The sequence below is a fragment of the Pan paniscus genome, chromosome 3 (genome assembly GCF_029289425.2).
Source record: "Pan paniscus chromosome 3, NHGRI_mPanPan1-v2.0_pri, whole genome shotgun sequence".
In the NCBI taxonomy this organism is placed as follows: Eukaryota; Metazoa; Chordata; class Mammalia; order Primates; family Hominidae; genus Pan; species Pan paniscus.
The window spans coordinates 9,887,715-9,911,396 of NC_073252.2; the positions used below are offsets into that span (position 1 = coordinate 9,887,715).

Here is a 23,682-nt window from a genome sequence, read left to right on the forward strand (position 1 = left end):
TGTGGGATGTTACTAGCTTTCCTGCCCTCTACTGACCAGATGGATGCCATTGGCACCCCTGTTCCCATCGTGACAACCAAAATTATCTCCAGACACTGCCAAGTGCCTGCTGGGGGTGCAAATTCACCCTCAACTAAGAACCAGTGCCTGGAGATAACTATACACCATGTTGAACCCAGTACCTGGCTTCAGAAAATGTCCAGCAGGTTCCACAATCATCAGCTCCTTTTCAATTCTCTAAACAGTGATAGCAAGTCAGGCAGGTTCCTTCCTTAAAGGTGAGAAATCAGAGGCTGAGGTCACACAGGTGGGGAGAGGCAGGGCAGGATTCCAACTCAGCCCTGGATGGTTCCAGGAACTGGGTGGCCCATCCCTGCCTCTGCCACCCCCCACCGCCCTCCTCCAGCCTCAGCCCTCATGTGTCTTTAGTTCTAATTAAGTCCTCATTACAAACCCCTATGAATTTCACCCACCCCCAAGCTTCCAGGCAACAGATATATATCCCGAATATGATGCTTTAATGAAACAGAGGGCACCCGGGAGCCGGCAAAACCACTGGCATTTGTCTTCATGTGGTTGGGTTCAAGCCGACCTCTGGGTGACTCCAATGTGGAAAGGAATTATCCGTAATAGAAAAAATAATGGATAAAAATTGGTACTGCCAGCACCCAAAGACTTCTTCAGATTCCAGGGGGTAGGCTGCACATAAACTATGATAAAGGGGGCTCCCTCAGCCCAGCGAGTTATTAACTGCAGTTTAAAACAAGGGGGATTGCTGGTGAGGTGGGGTGATCCCTGTTTCACGTCTGAGCTGCAAGACCATGCATAGGTCCAGTTAGGTTTCAGGTCCAAGAAGTCACGTAGACAGCCCTCCAAGCTACCTAGACAGAGTCCTGGGGGTACCAGGAGCTTGGTGGTCCCAAGCAGGAAACAAAGCCAGCAGAGTCCAATCCCCCTGGCACAAGATCCCTTCTGGGAGAGACTCCCCAAGAGAGCTGACTTGACTGCCCAGATTCTCCCTGGGGCACATGGTATCTCTGCAAAGCCAAGCCGATGGTACCCGCCATGTGCCTGTGGAGGTGCACAGTGCAGACATCTCAGACCTCACCTGGGAGGCAGGGTCACATGACCCTCATTAGCTTTCCCTGCTGCTGATGAAGGAAAGTCTTACTGGAGAGTTCTTTGAGAAGGCTGATGCTGTATTCCTTCTTTCACTCGGGGAATACTTTGAGCATCTACTTTAGTCCAGGCAGTGGGAATGGTGGCAAATGATAGAACTCATGTATCTTGGGAATGGTGCCATCTTCCCAGGGCTTGTCCCATGACATGGGGCACAGGTCCCCTCCACTCTGTGATCCCATAGACCTTTCTGTGAGAATGGCTTCCTTTTCGCTGTAGTTCAGCTCAGGGAGAAGGATTTAAAAGTCCCTTTTCGGAGGATGCTTTCACTGCTTCATTTCCTTTCTCTGACAGCTCAGGGAATCAGAAGACAAGGGAGATGGCATTTGTTGTTTTTGTTGTTGTTGTTGTTGTTTTGGAGACAGGGTCTTGCTCTATTGCACAGGCAGGAGTGCTGTGGTGCAATCTCAGCTCACCACAGCCTTAAACTTCTGGGCTCAAGCAATCCTCCTGCCTCAGCCTCCTGAATAGCTGAAACTACAACTATGCACCACCACGCCCAACTAGTTTTTTATATATATATATAAATGGGATCACGCTGTGTTGCTCACGCTTGTCTCAAACCCCCTGGGCTCAAGTGATCCTTCTGCCTTGGCTTCCCAAAGTGTTAGAATTACAAGTGTGAGCCCCCACACCCAGCCAAGACTGTGTTCTTACTCACCTTGTATCCTCCAAGACTTTCCCGATGCCCCAACTCCTCTGTGGCTCCTGGAAGGGGCTAAGCTTGTGAAGCTCCAGGCCAGGGGGAATCTCTGTTTTTCTCCAGCACATTCTTTCCTAGAAGCAAGGAGGCCGAAGGTGCCAGCTATTTGAGTGAGGGAAAGGCTCAGGGAGAGAGGATTTTTAAAAACATTGGCTGTTCAATAAACGTAATCCAGCATATAAACAGAACCAAAGACAAAAACCACATGATTATTTCAATAGATGCAGAAAAGGCCCTTGACAAAATTCAACAATGCTTCATGCTAAAAACTCTCAATAAATTAGGTACTGATGGGACGTATCTCAAAATAATAAGAGCTGTCTATGACAAACCCACAGCCAATATCATACTGAACAGGCAAAAACTGGAATCACTCCCTTTGAAAACTGGCAAGAGACAGGGATGCCCTCTCTCACCACTCCTATTCAACATAGTGTTGGAAGTTCTGGCCAGGGCAATTAGGCAGGAGAAGGAAATAAAGGGTATTCAGTTAGGAAAAGAGGAAGCCAAATTGTCCCTGTTTGCAGATGACATGACTGTATATCTAGAAAACCCCATCGTCTCAGCCCAAAATCTCCTGAAGCTGATAGGCAACTTCAGCAAAGTCTCAGGATACAAAATCAATCTGCAAAAATCACAAGCATTCTTATACATCAATAACAGACAAACAGAGAGCCAAATCATGAGTGAACTCCCATTCACAATTGCTTCAAAGAGAATAAAATACCTAGGAATCCAACTCACAAGGGACGTGAAGGACCTCTTCAAGGAGAACTACAAACCACTGCTCAACGAAATAAAAGAGGATACAAACAAATGGAAGAACATTCCATGCTCATGGGTAGGAGGAATCTATATCGTGAAAATGGCCATACTGCCCAAGGTAATTTATAGATTCAATGCCATATCCATCAAGCTACCAAGGACTTTCTTCACAGAATTGGAAAAAACTACTTAAAAGTTCATATGGAACCAAAAAGACCCCACATTGCCAAGTCAATCCTAAACCAAAAGAACAAAGCTGGAGGCATCATGCTACCTGACTTCAAACTATACTACAAGGCTACAGTAACCAAAACAGCATGGTACTGGTACCAAAACAGAGATATAGACCAATGGAACAGAAGAGAGCCCTCAGAAATAATACCGCATATATACAACGATCTGATCTTTGACAAACCTGACAAAAACAAGAAATGGGGAAAGGATTCCCTATTTAATAAATGGTGCTGGGAAAACTGGCTAGCCATATGGAGAAAGCTGAAACTGGATCCCTTCCTTACACCTTATACTAAAATTAATTCAAGATGGATTAAAGACTTAAATGGTAGACCTAAAACCATAAAAACCCTAGAAGAAAACCTAGGCAATACCATTCAGGACATAGGCATGGACAAGGACTTCATGTCTAAAACACCAAAAGCAATGGCAACCAAAGCCAAAATTGACAAATGGGATCTAATTAAACTCAAGAGCTTCTGCACAGCTAAAGAAACTACCATGAGAGTGAACAGGCAACCTACAGAATGGGAGAAAATTTTTGCAATCTACTCATCTGACAAAGAGCTGATATCCAGAATCTACAATGAACTCCAACAAATTTACAGGAAAAAAACAAACAACCCCATCGACAAGTGGGCAAAGGATATGAACAGACACTTCTCAAAAGAAGACATTTATGCAGCCAAAAGACACATGAAAAAAGTGCTCATCATCACTGGCCATCAGAAAAATGCAAATCAGAATCACAATAAGATACCATATCACACCAATTAGAACGGCGATCATTAACAGTCAGAAAACAACAGGTGCTGCAGAGGATGTGGAGAAATAGGAACACTTTTACACTGTTGGTGGGACTGTAAACTAGTTCAACCATTATGGAAGTCAGTGTGGTGATTCCTCAGGGATCTAGAACGAGAGATACCATTTGACCCAGCCATCCCATTACTGGATATATACCCAAAGATTACAAATCATGCTGCTATAAAGACACATGCACACGTATGTTTATTGCAGCACTGTTCACAATAGCAAAGACTTGGAACCAACCCAAATGTCCAACAATGATAGACTGCATCAATAAAATTTGGCACATATACACCATGGAATACTGTGCAGCCATAAAAGATGATGAGTTCATGTCCTTTGTAGGGACATGGATGAAGCTGGAAACCATCATTCTCAGCAAACTATCACAAGGACAAAAAATCAAACACCACATGTTCTCACTCATAGCTGTTAACTGAACAATGAGAACACATGGACACAGGAAGGGGAACATCACATACAGGGGCCTTTTGTGGGGTGGGGGGAGGGGGGAGGGATAACATTAGGAGACATACCTAATGTTAAATGATGAATTAATGGGTGCAGCAAACCAACATGGCATATGTATACATATGTAACAAACCTGCACGTTGTGCACATGTACCCTAAAACTTAAAGTGTAATAATAAAATAAAAACATTGGCTATTGACTCCAAATATCCTGCTTCATCATCTCTCCACTCCAGAAACTTTTCACATGCTTAAAAAGGGTGTTCGTTTCTCCTATATTTGCCCCCCAGCCCCACCTGCAAGAAGGTAGAAGTAGGGCCTCTGCCTGGGATGGTAACTCTCAAATACAAGGCAAGACCTGTCTCTCCTCCAATAACCCCAGGACTGAAGGGCTGTGAAAGTCTGCATATTGATCAAGCTTCTCCCTCCCTTTTCTGAAGGGACTTACTTCCTTCAAGACACTTTTCCTCTTCCCATCTAGCTCCATGTCCCCATCCAGTCATCTTCCAACCCATCTCTCCCCACCTCCATGCCACACAAGAGGGGCTTGACAACAGCACCTGGAAGTTCCTTAAAATTGAATGATGTGTCAGGCTGGGCGCGGTGGCTTATGTCAGTAACCTCAGCACTTTGGGAGGCTGAGGCAGGCAGGTCACTTGAGGTCAGGAGATCGAGACCAGCCTGGCCAACATGGTGAAACTCTATCTCTACTAAAAATACAAAAATTAGCTGGGTGTGGTGGTGCATGCCTGTAGTCCCAGATACTTGGGGGGCTGAGGAAAGGGAATCACTTGAACCCAGGAAGCAGAGGTTACAGTGAGCTGAGATTGTGCCATTGCACTCCAGCCTGGGCAATAGAGTGAGACTCTGTCTCAAAAAAAAAAAAAAAAATTGAATGGTGTGATTAGCTTATGATTTTTCAAAAATGGAATGATGCATTCATTTTCTAAGCTGCATAACAAATCAACACAAATTTAGCAGCTTTAAACACCCATCTATTACCTCTCCTTTCCTGTGGGTCAGGAGCCTGGGGGTGCGGCTTTAGCTGGGTCCTCTGCTCAGGTCCTTACAAGGTTGTGATCAAGGTGTCGGCTGGAATTAGTGTCTCATATGAGGCTTGGGGTCTTCTCCCAACCTCACATGGTTGTTGGCAGAATTTATTTCCATGCAACTATGGAACTCATGTGGCTGGCTTCTTCAAAACCAGCCAGGCATGGTGGCTCACGCCTGTAGTCCCAGCACTTTCGGAGGCTGAGGCAGCTGGATCACCTGAGGTCCGGAGTTCGAGACCAGCCTGGCAATATGGTGAAACCGCGTCTCTACTAAAAATACAATACTTAGCCGGGCATGATGGCACATGCCTGTAATCCCAGCTACTTGGGAGGCTGAGGCAGGAGAATCACTTGAACCAGGGAGGCAGAGGTTGCAGTAAGCCGAGATCATGCCACTGCACTCCAGCCTGGGCAACAGAGTGAGACTCCATCTCAAAATAAACAAACAAACAAACAAACAAACAAAAACCAAAAACCAGGAGGAAGGAGTCTCTCTCCTCCAGAACCTCACTGAAGATCTCACCTGAAGACGTCAGGCCCACCGTGAATAATCTCCCTTTTGATTAACTCAAAGTGAACGGATTAGGGGCTCAGTTACATCTGCAAAATCCCTTCAACTTTTCCATAGGTATAGACTAGAAGCAAGCCACGGGTCCTGCCTACACTCCAGGGGAGAGGAGATTACACTTGACATTTATCCAGGGCAGGAACCTAAGGGGTCATCTCAGAATTCTGCCTTCCAAATAGATCCTCGGTGGAGCTCACATTCCTGGGCAAGCACCAGCCTTTGTTTAAAGGCAACAGAGAATGCTGCCCTGTCTCAGATCTCCAGCAAGCCCCCAGAATGATGGTCCAGTCTCTGAGCCCAGGGCCAAGGCAGCAGGAGCTTTCGGCGCACATGGGAACTGGCTTCCCCCACTTTGAAGTGAGTCATCACATCCGTATTAAACCCTAGCTGTTGCTTAGGCAAAAATGATCATTTAGAAGAAGATGGAGAGAAAAGGAGGGTTAATTTAAAAGCACTTATATTTGGCCGGGCGCAGTGGTTCACGCCTGTAATCCCAGCACTTTGGGAGGCTGAGGCAGGCGGATCACGAGGTCAGGAGATGGAGAACATCCTGGCTAACACGGTGAAACCCCGTCTCTATTAAAAATACAAAAAATTAGCTGGGCTTGGGGGCAGGTGCCTGTAGTCCCAGCTACTCATGAGGCTGAGGCAGGAGAATGGCATGAACCCAGGAGGCGGAGCTTGCAGTGAGCTGAGATCGTGCCAGTGCACTCCAGCCTGGGCGACAGAGTGAGACTCCGTCTCAAAAAAAGAAAAAAAAAAAAAAAGAAACTACTTATATTCATTCCCTAGGGCTGCCGCAACCAAGTACCACAAGCTGGGTGATTTGAAACAAGAGAAATTGATTGTCTTGTGGCTCTGGTGGCCAGCAGTCTGAAATGGAGGTGCCAGCAGGGCCACACTCCCTCCTGCACTTGTCGGGGAGTCCTGCCTTGCCTCGTCCTAGCTTCCTGTGGTCTCCTGGCAGTCTTCAGTGTTCCTTGGTTTGCAGACGCATCAGTCCAATCTTCCGTCCGATCCATGGCCTTCTTCCCTGTGTCCCTGTGACTCAGCCTGTCCTCTCCTGTTTTATAAGGACACCAGTCATTGATTTAGGGCCCTCCCTACTCCAGGATGTCTTCATTCTAATCAATAGCATCTGCAATAACCCTATTTCTTTCTTTCTTTCTTTCTTTTTTTTTTTTTTTTTTTTTGAGACGGAGTTTCACTATTGTTGCCCAGGCTGCAGTGCAATGGCGTGATCTCAGCTCAATGCCACCTTCGCCTCCTGGGTTCAAGCGATTCTTCTGCCTCAGCCTCCCAAGTAGCTGGGATTACAGGTATGCGCCACCACACCCAGCTAATTTTGTATTTTTAGTAGAGACAGAGTTTCTCCATGTTGGTTAGGCTCGTCTCAAATTCCTGACCTCAGGTTATCCACCTGCCTCGGCCTCCCAAAATGCTGGGATTACAGGCATGAGCCACCACGCCCGACCTGCAATAACTCTATTGCTAAATAAGGTCACATTCTGAGCTACTAGAATTTAGGATTTCAACATCTTTTGAGGAGGACTCAATTTAACCCATAAGAATACTATGTGGGCCACACATGGTGCTTCACATCTGTTATCCCAGCACTTTGGGAGGTTGAAGCAGGAGGATCATTGCTCAGGGCCTAGGGGGACACCAGGTGCATAAGACCACAGTGTTGACTGGTGTTGGGGGCTCACACCTGTAAGTTTGGCAAGCTAAGGCAGGGCGATCACTTGAGCCCAGGAGTATGTGGCCAGCCTGGGTGACATAGTGAGATCTCATTTAAAAAAAAAAAAAATTAATTAGCTAGGCATGGTGCTACTCACCTACAGTCCCAGCTACTCAGGAGGCTGAAGCAGGAGGGTCGCTTGAGTCCAGAAGATCAAGGCTGTGGCGAGCTGTGATTGCACCACTGCACTCCAGCCTGGGCAATAGAGCAAGCCCTGTCTCAAAAAAAAAAAAAAAAAAAAAAAAAAAATCATCTCCCTTGTCTTCTGATTCCCGGAGCTGTCATAGAAAGGAAGTGAAGCAGTAAAAGCATCCCCCCGAAAGGGACATTTCAAAACCAGCCTAAGAAACATAGTAAGACCTTGCCTCTAGGAAGTATTTAAATTTGAAGGAAAAAAAAAAAGCAGTACTATGGCACAGAGTTGACAGCTACAGGTGTGGCTGCATCCAGGTCCTCAAACTATATCATCAGAATGACCCCTCACCCTCCCCCCACTTTCCATTTTACTTTTTTAAGCATGAACATGAAATTTCCAAGACTGTCTTTCCTTTGGCTAATCTGCTTCTCAGACCCTATCACTGCGGCCAGGGTGGTGGAAGGATATTGACATCCAGGCTGGGACCACATGCCCCAGCCCCAGATCAGGGTGGGGAGTGGCCAGTCACACACATACCGTGGGGTACTAGTGACTCCTCGGTGGAAAATCGGGAACTGTCATTGGAGAGGAGCGATGGAAGAAAGACTGACACACTGCAATGTATCTCCGGCACCAGCCTGGGCCTCGATGTCTTGAGAATGGCGGTTTGCAATCTGATGAGCCAGTACTCAGTCCAGGGCAATCCCAACTCCATCTGTGGGGCTGCCCACAGTACATGGACCCCCTCACTGGATTTGATGACCACACGTGCAAACAGCCACCTCCCAGCCCCACTTCCCGCAGTCCCACTGAACCCTGTCGAAATTCCCCTCAGTTCTCACCAAGAATAAAAGCAATTCTGAGGGTGAGTGGCTCATTCTGCTAGTTTAAATCTCTCAATTCCTTCCCTCTGCAGAACTCTGTACTTACTGCTCCATCACTGGTAATGACAATGAACATTTTCACAAGCTCAGTTTTTATTGCAAAGTGATTGAGGACCAGTTAGAATAAGTTATGCTACAGAAACTAAAGAAATCCCGTCAAACAAATGGTGTGTAATAGAAAGTCTTAGGGCAGCTGTGTATATTTTCTCCCCCAATGAATCAATTGAAAATGAGAGGCTCTTACCGCCATGTTCCGGGAAGAAGCTATCAAAAGTGAAAGCCATGATCTTATAATTTGATCATTTTACATCCGTCAAATGGATATGGCCCAGGGGTGAAAAGTGGATGCTCCGTAACTAGATGATGATCAAGAGTTATAAAAATGAGGTCCTTTCTGTTCAGCATTTCTCCTTTCTTGAAAGGGTACTCAATGTCATGCTCAGGGCCTCTAATGGCCAAAAATAAAGTTCCTCCCAATTTCAGAGCACCCCAGGGTAACCCCAAAACCAGAGCCACTGCTTATAGCCATGTAGACTATGTACTGTGCAATTCCTGGGGTGGCATTTTCATAAATATGTGGGTGGCGCCCCCTGGAGGTGTGCAATGCACAACTTGCACAAATGGTAAGTCATCGTATCCTAAAGTCCACCAAGAAGAGGTAAACAAAATTCCCATCTATGTTGCCATCAGTCATGAGTCTGCCTTTTCTTCATGGGACAGTAGCAAAAACAATTTGGCCAAATGTGCTTGGATGATCTCTAAGATGGATTCAGGGTCTCTCACTTTCAGCACTATTGACATTTGGGGCTGGATCATTATTCTGTCTTAGTGGGAGTTGTCCGGGGCATTGGAGGATGTTTAGCAGCATCCCTGGCCTCTACCCACTAGATGCCAGGAGCACCACCTCCTCCAGCTACAACAACCAAAACTGTCTCCAGACATGGCCACATATTCTCTGGGGGGCAAAATCACCCCCTGGTTGAGAAGCCCTGAAGTAAAGACACAATATGCAGATCACATGTAAGTAAGAGAGCCTAAGGGTCACACAGGTGATGCTGTACCCATTACAAAGACAGAGTCTTAAAGAGGTTAGAGAGGTGGAGAAAGAGAAAGGAAATGAAGTCCCAGCTGCCAAGAGAAACAGATGCTGACTAGATGTTGTTGATAGTCATCTTTAAACTGAGTTAAAAGATGCTGAGAAGCCATCAGCTCCCATCCTGCCCTACAGGGACAATGCTACTGAAAAAGGCCTGGGGATCAACAAAATGCCAAACACAGGTGCACTGAGCAAAGAAACCAGAGATTTAGACAAAAAAGACATTCCCTAGAAGACTAGTCATTTCCAAGAGGGGAGAAAAAGTGGAGTCACGAAAAACAGTTGAGGCTGGGTAGAGTGACTCACACCTGTAATCCCAGAACTTTGGGATTACTCCCAGGCTGAGACGGGAAGATTGCTTGAGCTCAGGAGTTCAAGACCAGCCTGGGCAACACAGCAAGACCTTGCCTCTAGAAAAAGGGAAAAAACTAACCAGGTGTGGTGATACAGGCCTGTGGTCTCAGTTACTCGGGAGGCTGAGGTGGGAAGATCGCTTGAACCCAGGAGGTAGAGGCTGCAGTGATCCAGGATCACACCACTGCACTCCAGCCTTTGCTACAGAGTGAGATCCCGTCTCAACAAATAAAAAAATTAAACAACATTAAGGCTGGGCACGATGGCTCATGCCTGTAATCCCAGCACTTTGGGAGGCCAAGGTGGGCAGATCACGAGGTCAGAAGATCAAGACCATCCTGACACAGTGAAGCCCCATCTGTACTAAAAATACAAACAATTAGCCGGACATGGTGGTGGGTGCCTATAGTCCCAGCTACTCTGGACGCTGAGGCAGAAGAATGGAGTGAACGCGGGAGGTGGAGCTTGCAGTGAGCCAAGATCATGCCACTGCACTCCAGCCTGGGCAAAAGAGCAAGACTCCATCTCAAAAAAAAAAAGAAAAAGAAAAAGAAAAAGAAAATTAAAAAATTTTTTGAGACCAAGTCTCACTCTGTCGCCCAGGCTGGAGTGTAATGGTGCGATCTCGGCTCACTGCAACCTCTGCCTCCTGGGTTCAAGTGATTCTCATGCCTCAACCTCGTGCCTCAACATGACTACAGGCATGTTGTCACCATGCCTGGCTAATTTTTGCATTTTTAGTAGAGATGGCGTTTTGCCATGTTGTCCAGGATGGTCTTGAAGTCCTAGGTTCAAGCAATCTACCAACCTCAGCCTCCCAAAATGCCGAGATTACAGGCATGAGCCACCGTGCCCGACCTCTAACTTTTCATTATGGAAATTTCCCATACGCACAAAAAGCAGGGAGAGAATTGCACCATGAACCCCCATGCACCCATCATCCCACTGCGAGAATTTGTCAACAGTTCGCCAATCTCATTCCAGTTCCCGCTTTTCTTTTCCTTCTTGCTATTTTACAACATTTTAAAGCAAATTCCACATATTTCTTTTCACCCACATCCATAACACACCAGGGTGCATTCTTGATGTAAGGATTGTTTTGTTTTATAACCCCCATGCCATTGCCACAGTTAATAGATTTAACATGAAGAAACTAAGATTCTTGCAAGTGAAGAAAAGATCTAATTACCACCTTAAAGCCTCTCCTACCAGCACTTCTCAGATCTGAAGGTGTACACAAATTACCTGGGTATCTTGTTAAAATGCAGATACTGGCCCAGCAGGTCCTCCCGGGTGAGCCCTGAGAGTCTTCAATTCCAAAAGCTCACAGGTGATGCAATGCTGCGGGTCCATGAATCACACAAGAGGAAGGGTCGGCCAAACACCCAAAACTACTGGGTGCAAAGTCCTGACTGTTCCCGACTGCAGGGCCTTCAGTGAACGGGGAAGCTGGGGACCATTTGGGAAAGAAGGGAGGTTTTTCGTATCAGCTCCAGGCCCTGTAGAACTGCCAGGGAATAACAGACACAAGGTCAGCAAAGTTCAACCAACAACATGAGTGCATTCATATTCCACAACCACTGCAGCAAAGAACCATGAAATTGGTGGCTTCAAGCCATGTCTGGGCCTGGTGCCATGGCTCACACCTAAATAATCTCAGCACTTCGGGAGGCTGAGGTGGGTGGATCACTTGAGGCCAGGAATTCGAGACCAGCCTGGCCAATATGGCAAAACCTCATCTCTACTAAAAATACAAAAATAAGCCATGCATGGTGGCACGCACCTGTAGCCCAGCTACTTGGGAGGCAGAGGCTAGAGAATGGCTTGAGCCTGGGAGATGGAGGTTGCAGTGAACCGAGATCGTGCAACTGCACTACAGACTGGGCAACAGATCAAGGCTCTGTGTAAAAAAAAAAAAAAAAAGAAAAAAAAATGTCTGGAGGCCAGAAGTCCAAAATCAATCAAATGTCAGCAGGACCATGCTCCTTCAGAGGTTCTAGGGGAATATCCATTCCTTGCCTCTTCCAGCTTGTAGAGGCTATTAGAATTCCTCAACTTGTGGCTGCATGATCCAATCTCTGCCTCTGTGATCACCTTGCCTCCTCCTCTTCTCCTCTGTCTGGGTCTCCTCCTCTGGAGGAAGAGAGCCAGGCCTCTGAGCCCAAGCTAAGCCATCATATCCCCTGTGACCTGCATGTACACATCCAGATGGCCAGTTCCTGACTTAACTGATGACATTATCTTGTGAAATCCCTTCTCCTTGCTCATCCTGGCTCAAAAGCTCCCCTTCTGAGCACCTTGTGACCCCCCACTCATGCCTGCCAGAGAACAATCCCCCCTTTTTCCTTTACCTACCCAAATCCTATAAAATGGCCCCACCCCTATCTCCCTTTGCTCACTCTTTTCGGACTCAGCCCACATGCACCCAGGTGAAATAAACAGCTTTATTGCTCAAACAAACCCTGTTTAGTGGTCTCTTCACACACACCCATGTGAAATTTGGTGCTGTGACTCGGATGGCGGGGGGGACCTCCCTTGGGAGATCAATCCCCTGTCCTCCTGCTCTTTGCTCTGTGAGAAAGATCCACCTACGACCTCAGGTCCTCAGACTGACCAGCCCAAGAAACATCTCACCAATTTCAAATCTGGGAAGCAGCTTCTTTTTACTCTCTTCTCCAACCTCCCTCACTATCCCTCAACCTCTTTCTCCTTTCAATCTTGGCGCCACACTTCAATCTCTCCCTTCTCTTAATTTCAATTCCTTTCATTTTCTGGTAGAGACAAAGGAGACACGTTTTATCCGTGGAGCCAAAATTCTGGCGCCTGTCACAGACTAGGGAAGGCAGCCTTTCCTTGGTGTTTAATCATTGCAGGGACACCTCTCTGATTATTCAGCCAGGTTTCAGAGGTGTCAGACCACGCAGGGACGCCTGCCTTGGTCCTTCACCCTTAGTGGCAACTCCCGCTTTTCTGGGGGAAGGGGCAAGAACCCCTCAACCCCTTCTCCTTCTCCCTTAGCAGCAAGTCCCGCTTTTCTGGGGGAGGGGCAGGAACCCCCTCTTATCTCTGTGCCCTGATCCTTTATTTCCATGCCCCAAACTCTTATCTCTGTGACCCTATCCCTTATTTCCGTGACCTGACCTCTTAGCTCTGTACCCCAACCCCTTATTTCTGTGCTCTGACCTCTTAGCTCTGCACCACAACCCTTTATTTCTGCACCCCAACCCCTTTCTCGCTTTTCTGGAAGGCAAGAACCCCCCCACCCCTTATCTCTGTGTCTCTACTCTCTCTTTTCCCTAGGCTTACCTCCTTCACTATGGGCAAGTTTCTGCCCTCCATTCCCCCTTCTTCTCCCTTAGCCTGTGTTCTTAAAAACCTAAAACCTCTTCAACTCACACCCGACCTAAAACCTAAATGCCTTATTTTCTTCCACAATGCCTCTTGACCCCAATACAAACTCGACAGTAGTTCCAAATAGCCAGAAAATGACACTTTCAATTTTTCCATCCTACAAGATCTAGACATTTCTTGTCGTAAAATGGGCAAACGATCTGAGGTGACTGGCGTCCAGGCATTCTTTTACACATCGGTCCCTCCCTAGTCTGTTCCTAGTGCAACTCGTCCCAAATCTTCCTTCTTTCTGTCCCACCTGTCCCCTCAGTCCCAACCACAAGCGTCACTGAGTCTTTCTAATCTTCCTTTTCTGCAGACTAACCTGACATCTCCCCTCCTCGCCAGGCTGAGCTAGGCCCCAATTCTTCCTCAGCCTCCGCTCCTCCACCCTATAATCCTTTTATCACCTTCCCTCCTCACACCAGCTCCAGCTTACAGTTTCATTCCATGACTAGCCCTCCTTGACCTGCCCAGCCATTTCCTCTTAATAAGGTGGCTGGAGCTAAAGGCACAGTCAAGGTTAATGCTCCTTTTTCTTTATCCCAAATCAGATAGGGTTTAGGCTCTTTTTCATCAAATATGAAAATCCAGCCCAGTTCGTGGATCATTTGGCAGCAACCCTGAGATGCTTTACAGCCCTAGACCCTAAAAGGTCAACAGGCCGTCTTATTCTCAATCTACATTGTATTACCCAATCTGCTCCTGACATTAAATAAAGCTCTGAAAATTAAATTCTGGCCCTCAAACCCCACAACAGGACTTAATTAACCTCGCCTTCAAGGTGTACAATAATAGAGTAGAGGCAGCCAAGAAGCAACATATTTCTGAGTTGTAATTCTTTTCCTCCACAGTGAGACAAACCCCAGCCACATCTCCAGCACACAAGAACTTCCAAATGCCTAAAGGGCAGTGGCCAGGTGTTCCTCCAGAACCGCCTCCCCCAGGAGCTTGCTACAAGTGCCAGAAAGCTGGCCACCAGGCCAAGGAATGCCCACAGCCCGGGATTCCTCCTAAGCCATGTCCCATCTGTGCAGGACCCCACTAGAAATTGGACTGTTCAACTCACCTGGCAGCCACTCCCAGAGCCCCTGGAACTCTGGCCCAAGGTCCTCTGACTGACTCCTTCCCAGATCTTCTTGGCTTAGCAGCTGAAGACTGACAATGCCTGATCGATCACTTCGGAAGCCTACAGGACCATCACAGAAGCTCTAGGTAACTCTCACAGTGGAGGGTAAGTCCGTCCCCTTCTTAATCAATACGGAGGCTACCCACTCCACATTACCTTCTTTTCAAGGACCTGTTTCACTTGCCTCCATAACTGTTGTGGGTATTGACGGCCAGGCTTCTAAACCTCTTAAAACTCCCCAACTCTGGTGCCAACTTAGACAATACTCTTTTAAGCACTCCTTTTTAGTTGTCCCCACCTGCCCAGTTCCCTTATTAGGCTGAGACACTAACTAAATTATCTGCTTCCCTGACTATTCCTAGACTATAGCTACATCTCATTGCCACCCACCTTAACCCACAAGTAGGAGATACCTCTACTCCCTCCTTGGCAAGCGATCATGCACCCCTTACCTTCTCATTAAAACCTAATCACCCTTACCCCTCTCAATGCCAATATCACATCCCACAGCATGCTTTGAAAGGATTAAAGCCTGTTATCACTCGCCTGCTACAGCATGGCCTTTTAAAGCCTATAAACTCTCCTTACAATTCCCCCACCTTACCTGTCCTAAAACCAGACAAGCCTTACAAGTTAGTTCAGGATCTATGCCTTATCAACCAAATTGTTTTGCCTCTCCACCCCATGGTGCCAAACGCATATACTCTCCTATCCTCAATTCCTCCTTCCACAACCCATTATTCTGTTCTGGATCTCGAGTATGCTTTCTTTACTATTCCTTTGCGCCCTTCATCCCAGCCTCTCTTCGCTTTCACTTGGACTGACCCTGACACCCATCAGGGTCAGCAAATTACCTGGGCTGTACTGACGCAAAGCTTCACAGACAGCCCCATTACTTCAGTCAATCCCAAATTTGTCCCTTATCTGTTACCTATCTCAGCATAATTCTCATAAGAACACACGTGCTCTCCCTCCCAATCGTGTCCGACTAATCTCTCAAACCCCAACCCCAGCTACAAAACAACTCCTTTCCTTCCTGGGCATGGTTGGATACTTTTGCCTTTAGATACCTAGTTTTGCCATCCTAACAAAACCATTATATAAACTCAAAAAAGGAAACCTAGCTGACCCCATAGATCTTAAATCCTTTCCCCACTCCTCTTTCTGTTCCTTGAAGACAGCTTTAAAGACTGCCCCCACCCTAGCTCTCCCTGACTCATCCCCACCCTCTTCATTACACACAACCGAAGTGCAGCGCTGTGCAGTAGAAATTCTTACACAAGGACCACGATTGCCTCCTGTAACCTTTTTGTCCAAACAACTTGACCTTACTGTTTTAGGCTGGCCATTATGTCTCCGTGCAGTGGCTGCTGCTGCCCTAATACTTTTAGAGGCCCTTAAAATCACAAACCATGCTCAATTCACTCTCTACAGTTCTCATAATTTCCAAAATCTATTTTCTTCCTCACACCTAATGCATATACTTTCTGCTCCCCGGCTCCTTCAGCTGTACTCACTCTTTGTTAAGTCTCCCATAAGTACCATTGTTCCTGGCCCGGACTTCAATCTGGCCTCCCACATTATTCCTGATACCACACCTGACCCTCATGACTGTATCTCTCTGATCCAGCTGACATTCTTGCCATTTCCCCACATTTCCTTCTACCCTGTTTCTCACCCTGATCACACTTAGTTTATTGATGGCAGTTCCACCAGGCCTACTCGCCACACACCAGCAAAGGCAGGCTATGCTATAGTACAAGCCACCAGCCCGCCTCTTAGAAACTCTTATTTCCTTTCCATTGTGGAAATCTATCCTCAAAGAAATAACTTCTCAGTGTTCCATCTGCTATTCTACTACTCCTCAGGGATTATTCAGGCCCCCTCCCTTCCCTACACATCAAGCTCAGGGATTTGCCCCCACCCAGGACTGACATATTAGCTTTACTCAACGTGCCCCGATTCAGGAAACTAAAATACCTTCTGGTCTAGGTAGACACTTTCACTGGATAGGTAGAGTCCTTTCCCACAGGGTCTAAGAAGGCCACCACGGTCATTTCTTCCCTTCTGTCAGACATAATTCCTCAGTTTGGCCTTCCCACCTCTATACAGTCCAATAGTAGACTCGCCTTTATTAGTCAAATCAGCCAAACATTGTTTCAGGCTCTTAGTATTCAGTGAAACCTTTATATCCTTTACAGTCCTCAGTCTTCAGGAAAGGTAGAACAGACTAATGGTCTTTTAAAAACACACCTCACCAAGCTCAGCCACCAACTAAAAAAGGACTGGACAATACTTTTACCACTTTCCCTTCTCAGAAGTCAGGCCTGTCCTTGGAATGCTACAAGGTACAGCACATTTGAGCTCCTGTATAGACACTCCTTTTTATTAGGCCCCACTCTCATTGCAGACACCAGACCAACTTGGACTGTGGCCCAAAAAACTTGTCATCCCTACTATCTTCTATCTAGTCATACTCCTATTCATCGTTCTCAACAACTCATACATGTCCTGCTCTTGTTTACACTGCTGGTTTACACTGTTTCTTCAAGCCATCACAGCTGATATCTACTGTTGCTATCCCCAAACCTCCACTCTTAACTCTTAAATACATAATCTTTGCTGGCAAGGCTATGCTGAACCTCGTTAGGCACTCTCTAATTAGATGTCCTAGGTCCTCCCAATTCTTAGTCCTTTAATACCTGTTTTTCTCCTTCTCTTATTCTGTTTAGTTTTTCAATTCATACAAAACTGTATCCAAGCCATCACCAATTATTCTAAATGACAAATATTTCTTCTAACAACCCAACAATATCACCCCTTCCCACAAAATCTTCCTTCAGCTTAATCTCTCTCACTCTAGGTTCCCATGCTGCCCCTAATCCTGCTGAAAGCAGCCCTGAGAAACATCGCCCATTCTCTCTCTATACTATCCCCAAAAATTTTCGCCGTCCCAACACTTTACCACTATTTCGTTTTATTTTTCTTATTAATATAAGAAGACAGGAACGTCAAGCCTCTGAGACCAAGCTAAGCCATCATATCCCTTGTGACCTGCACGTACACATCCAGATGACCGGTTCCTGCCTTAACTGATGACATTCTACCACAAAATAAATGAAAATGGCCTGTTCCTGCCTTAACTGATGACATTATCTTGTGAAATTCCTTATCCTGGCTCATCCTGGCTCAAAAGCTCCCCTACTGAGTACCTTGTGACCCCCACTCCTGCCTGCCAGAGAACAACCCCTTTTTCCTTTGCCTATGCAAATCCTATAAAACAGCCCCACCCCATCTCCCTTCGCTGACTCTTTTTGGGCTCAGCCTGCCTGCACCCAGGTGAAATACACAGCTTTATTGCTCACACAAAGCCTGTTTGGTGGTCTCTTCACACGGATGCACGTGAAAAAGAGTGTCCTTCTTTTTTTTTTTTTTTTTTGAGATGGAGTTTCACTCTTGTTGCCCAGGCTGGAGTGCAATGGCATGATCTCAGCTCACTGCCACCTCCTCCTCCTGGGTTCAAGCAACTCTCCTGCCTCAGCCTCCCCAGTAGCTGGGATTGCAGGCACGCGCCACCATGCCCGGCTAATTTTGTATTTTTAGTAGAGATTGGGTTTCTCCATGTTGGTCAGGCTGGTCTCAAAGTCCTGACCTCAGATGATCCACCCGCCTCGGCCTACCAAAGTGCTGGGATTACAGGCATGAGCCACTGTGACCCGATAAAAGTGTCCTCTTATAAGGACACTTGTCATTAGATGTACAGCCTACCTAAAATACTCCAGGATAATCTCATCTCAAGATCCTTAACTTAATTACATCTGCAAAGACCCTTTTTCCAAATAATGCCACCTCCACGGATTCTAGGCACAAGGATCTGGATATATCTTGTGCAAAGTCACCATTCAGCTCACTACACTAGAAAGAGGAAAAACAATGAAGTAACAAAAGGTGCAGAAGAAAGAACAGGTGCAGCTTGTGTGGCAGTGGCCATCAAGGCAGGCTGGGGTAAAACTGTATCAACAGAACCCCCTGATGGAACTCAAGTGCGGCCGTCTGCTCCCAGCTACTCACAGAGAACCTTTCTGTTTCTGACAGCAGAGTAAGAGAAGAGGTGGGAAGAGAGAGAGCCCATTCTCTGTTGGCCTAATTCCTAGCGAATCATGCCTCTGCCTTCGGGCCAATCTCAAGTCTTGTTCAAGGATAAAATGATTTATTGATGGCCGTAATTATAAAGCAATGCCAACAGAAGCAGCGTCAGCATTTTTCATTTGTACTTACACATGAGCAAGAGCAGTTTAGGGAAACGGGTGCCTTCAGGTTCTGTTTTCTCCATCTAGAAAAGGGCTGCCTTCATGGAATGCTGGTCCTGGGGAGAAGCCTCATTTCTGTAGCAGGAATTGACATAGTTTTAAATTCCGATTGGTACATGGAGCTACTCGTCCTCATTTCAAGCACTTCTGGTTTGTTCTGGGTTCAGTGGGTGAGCCATGAGTAGAACTCTGGGGAGGAGGATTTGGGGTGAGCGTGGTTTTGATACCCAGAGAGAGCTGTTTTTCCATCAGTGTCTTGAATGTGATTCAGAATGGGCTTCTCCGCTCAAGATGGAAGTACTGGACTGATTTAAGGCGGGTGATTGACTTGTTTTGGTGGCTTTTTTTATACTAGCTGGTTAACAAGCTATTTTCTTCATTAGTTTCAGGCATGTGAGCTTAATGAAGCATTGGACCTCCCAAATTACAAGGAAAATAAAGATTTAGCTTATATGGTAGGTTCGAAGGAGTTAGTGAACAAACACAGTAGGGCCACAAATTATTGTTAAAGACATGAATGCATGAAAGTGTATCTATGTCCAACTGGACTCTCTGCAACCATACTGTTCCACCTGAAAATTAGTAGATAGAAATTCAGCAAATGCTTGGACAGGGGATACTCTCAGAAGTATTCTGACTAAATAGCGTGGTTTCTTTTCATATCATTAAAGTAATTTCTTCCCAAATTGACTCTGGACTAAATCTTATGATACCTACTTGTTCCGATTATACTTAGTCACCTGCAAATAAGGTGGGGGCAGTGGTAAGAGGAGCTGTTGAATGAAATTAAACATTTGTTGGATGCCTACTGAGGATAAAGCCCTGTGCTTTGTGCCAGGAAGATTCCAGAATAAATGAGACACAGATCTACTCTCAGGAAGCTTTTACAAACTAATGGAGAAAACACATTTGCAGGCAATGACTTATGGTATAAGAGGAAATGGGGCCAGGTACGGTGACTCACACCTGTAATCCCAGCACTTTGGGAGGCCAAGGTAGGTGGATCACTTGAGGTCAGCAGTTCAAGACCAACCTGGCCAACATGGCGAAACCCTGTTTCTACTAAAAATACAAAAAAAAAAAAAAAATGAGCCAGGATTGATGGTGTGTACCCACAATCCCAGCTACTTGGGAGGCTGAGGCAAAAGAATCACTTAAACCTGGGAGGTGGAGACTGTAGTGAGCCGAGATCCCACGACTGCACTTCAGCCTAGGAGAGAGAGTGAGACTCTGTCAAAAAAAAAAAAAAAAAAAAAGGAAATAAGATTGGTGTTGAATGGGAAATCTAAGCAGGATGGAATGGCAGGAGAGTGCCCACTTGCCCAGCTCCAATAACACTTTTGACAGCCATGACAATATTGCAGGGAAGCCCATTCCTCATGGTATCTGAAGCCCCATGAAGGCTTGTGTCTGGAGGCTGCTTCAGTCTTGACTTTAAGATCAGGGGATACAAGGAATGATTTTCATCTATCCCAAGCCAATAGTCCAGCCAATAATCTAGCTCTGAGATGATGAGAAACAGCAAGTCATGAACCATGTCAGCCACTTCATCATCATCATCGTCATCATCATCATCATCATTGAAAACAAAAAACAGACCTGTAACCGTCTTGTGTGCCTGGCTCTTGTCTTAATTCAAAATGTAGAAGTAAATTCTATGGCCAGTGAACAATGACCAAAATAGCTCTTATCACACTTGTCTGCCACCATTTAAGATGTGCCTTTTGCCTTCCACCATGATTTGGAGGCTTCTTCAGCCACATGGAACTGTGAGCCCATTAAACCTCTTTTTCTTTATAAATTACCCAGTCTTGAGTAATAAAAGAGTGGTTTGTCCACAACATCAATGAACAATGCTGTCACCTGTTCCAAACGCGTATCGTTTAAGAGGTTTGGAAAAACAACAACCTAAAATAAATAAGCACTAACCAAACTCATGGCTACATAATCCCTGTGGTGAGGTAACTGACAATGGATACAACTGGGACAGTTTAATGTTAAATCACGTCTATCTACATGTGCCCAAGCAGTGAGATACTTGGTTTTAATCCTAAAAAATCACAGTGCATATTTACTCCTGCCTTCCAACTGGGCTCTAACGTCACCTCCTCAGAGAAGCCCTCTTTTCTGTGCTTCCATTCTGCTTTTTTTCAGCATTTAGTAGAGCATCAGTCACCACCCATATCTGGGAACAATGACTGTAAGTAACAGAAACCCATTTGCATGAGCTGGAGGGAAAGGAGCACACCTTATCTCTAACAGGCAAACTCATGGGCACAAGAAACAAATGAGAGGCCATGAGAGAATGGAAACTGCAGTTACAGAAACCAAAATGCCTCTTTCTGGCTCTCAGAGGCCCATGGTCTCTTTTTTTTTTTTTTTTTTTTTTTTGAGACACAGTCTTGCTCTGTCGCCCAGGCTGGAGTGCAGTCGTGCTATCTCAGCTCACTGCAAGCTCCACCTCCCAGGGTTCATGCCATTCTCCCGCCTCAGCCTCCCAATTAGCTGGGACTACAGGCACCCGCCACCAAACCTGGCTAATTTTTTGTATTTTTAGTAGAGATGGGGTTTCACCGTGTGAGCCAGGATGGTCTCGGCCTCCTGACCTCGTGATCCACCCGTCTTGGCCTCCCAAAATGCTGGGATTACAGGCATGAGCCACCGCTCCCGGCAGCCCTTGGTCTTTCTTATCAGCCCTGTGGACTTTCTTATCTCTGCTTCTCTCACTCACAACCAATTTTCCCTTTTTGCTGGTGGCCCATCATGGCAGCCAGCAGAACCCACCACCAGCTGATCAGTCTGTTACTGGATATCTTGGAGAGGGAGGGAGGGAGAGAGGGAGAGGGAGAGAGAGAGAGAGACAGAGAGAGAATGATAATTGGGCTTCTGGCCAACCAATTGAGTATAGGGAGGGGAAGCACCATGGTACAAATATGGCGCCAAGACCTGCTTTCTAGCATGGCCAATGAGTAGGGAAATTGAGGGAAGGTAACTGCAAACACAGCAGACATCTCAGAACATGCTCTCTGTTCTTAGTTCTCTCTCCTGCCTTCTCCTAGATTGTAAATATCACAAGACAATCTAGAATAGTACCTGGCTCAAAATATTTGAGAAAGAGAAAAAGGAAGGGATTGGATCAAACTCTGGACTTCATGGTTTCCTGAATTCACTCTGCGAGTTTTTGGGTTGTTTTTTGAGACGGAATCTCACTCTGCTGCCCAGACTGGAGTGCAATGGCATAATCTTGGCTCACTGCAACCTCCACCTCCCAGGTTCAAGCAAATCCCCTGCCTCAGCCTCCTGAGTAGCTGGGATTACAGGCATGCACTGCTACATCAGTTAATTTTTGTATTTTTAGTAGAGATGGGGTTTCACCATGTTGGCCAGGCTGGTCTCGAACTCTTGACCTCGTGATCCACCCACCTTGGCCTCCCAAAGTGCTGGGATTACAGGTGTGAGCCACCACACCTGGCTGACTCTGCAAGTATTTAAGTGAATGAATGTCAGTCCCTGAGAATCAGAAGAAAGGCATTAAATCTCTGTTAGGTTTAATCATGGTCAACAGCTGTGGGGTGTCCTGGGTTTGGGATCAGTGGGATGAGGAACAAGCAGGTTCTCCAAACCACCACTCAGGGAGGGGAGGTGTTAACTAGGCCAAAGATAACAGGTGGGTACGTGCCTGGGTTTCAAACAGCTTATGCCAGGCCTAAAAACTGACGCTGAGGCAGAAACTGTATTAAGCAAATTTATGACACAATGGAGGGGGTCAAAAAGTTTAATATTGATCAGAAGAATACAAATATTAATCATGCAATATGTTATGGCTATCACGCCATCTCCTGCTACACGCCAGGTTTCCTTTACCATGAGATAGAAGAGATTTGTGGATCTGACCTAACCCTCCAAATTGTAAGGTCCCTGAGAGTGGACTCATGACATTCATGTTTTATAAATGTGGCATAAAGGCTCACGCTGGCTGCCATGTGGCCCAATGCCAGTTTGATGCTGCATTCAAAGAACCATCATTCCAGCATCCAAGCATACTTAAAGGCAATTGAAATGTTTACCGACGTCCCTCAAGAAAAACACCAAAGAAAAATTATTTTCAAAAGGCATAGCAACATTTCTTAAAATCTTATTTTCCCGTTTCTTTCTGTCTCTCTACCACATTCCCAAGAGTTTCCCAGGAGTAAAACTATCATAAAGACCCAGGAGCAAAATGATTAATGACTTCACTATATCTGATTCTGATTTAGTTGGTTTAGAGTGGTGTCCGGGCATACGTATTTTTTAAAATCTTGCTGGGCACAGTGGCACACACCTGTAGTCTCAGCTACTCAGGAGGCTGAGGCAGAAGAATCACTTGAGCCCAGGAGTTTGAGTCCAGCCTGGGCAACATAGCAAGACCCTGTCTCTGAAAAAAAAAAAAAAAAAGCGAAAACAAATCTCTCTCAGCTGCAGTCAGGGTTGATAACTAGTTGATCTAATAATTGTGCTAGCCATCCTTCACAATAGACCTTAATATTCCCACCTCCTGGTGTTATTCATTGTGGAATCTGTCTTAGCTAGTCCTCAATTGGGTCTGGTATCCTGGCCCCACCTTGAGAGTCTAGTCCCACCTCCTACCCCACACATGGTTTTACACTTACTTTCAAGACTGGTCTAAAAATGTAAAATGTACTTGTTTTGACCTTGTTTCCAATAAAACAACTATTCTAAACATTCATTTAGGATGGTTAGGGAAATTTGAACACCGGCTAAATATTAGAAGATATTTGCTTCAAAATAACCCAGCTTGGTAATGAGATGATGGCGGCTGAGGCTGGTGATAGGCACAGAGGGCTTCATTATCAAATAGAA

At 46.0% G+C, this 23,682-nt stretch overlaps 1 long non-coding RNA gene across 9 annotated transcripts in view; it reads right to left on the minus strand.

Moving 5' to 3' along the window:
• Window positions 1-23,682, minus strand: part of LOC117979913 (uncharacterized) — a 127,109-nt gene that overhangs the window by 61,704 nt on the left and 41,723 nt on the right. For 7 of the 9 annotated variants that reach the window (XR_010111910.1, XR_010111909.1, XR_010111911.1 and 4 more), the window contains 4 exons: window positions 18,791-18,897; window positions 11,239-11,500; window positions 7,621-7,737; window positions 1,841-1,956 (listed from right to left, as the gene is read on the minus strand). This is a non-coding gene — a long non-coding RNA (uncharacterized LOC117979913). Of the gene's footprint in view, window positions 1-1,840; window positions 1,957-5,164; window positions 7,738-11,238; window positions 11,501-18,790; window positions 18,898-23,682 lie in introns of all 9 variants that reach the window. The other 2 variants (XR_010111915.1, XR_010111916.1) reach the window with 2 other exon arrangements.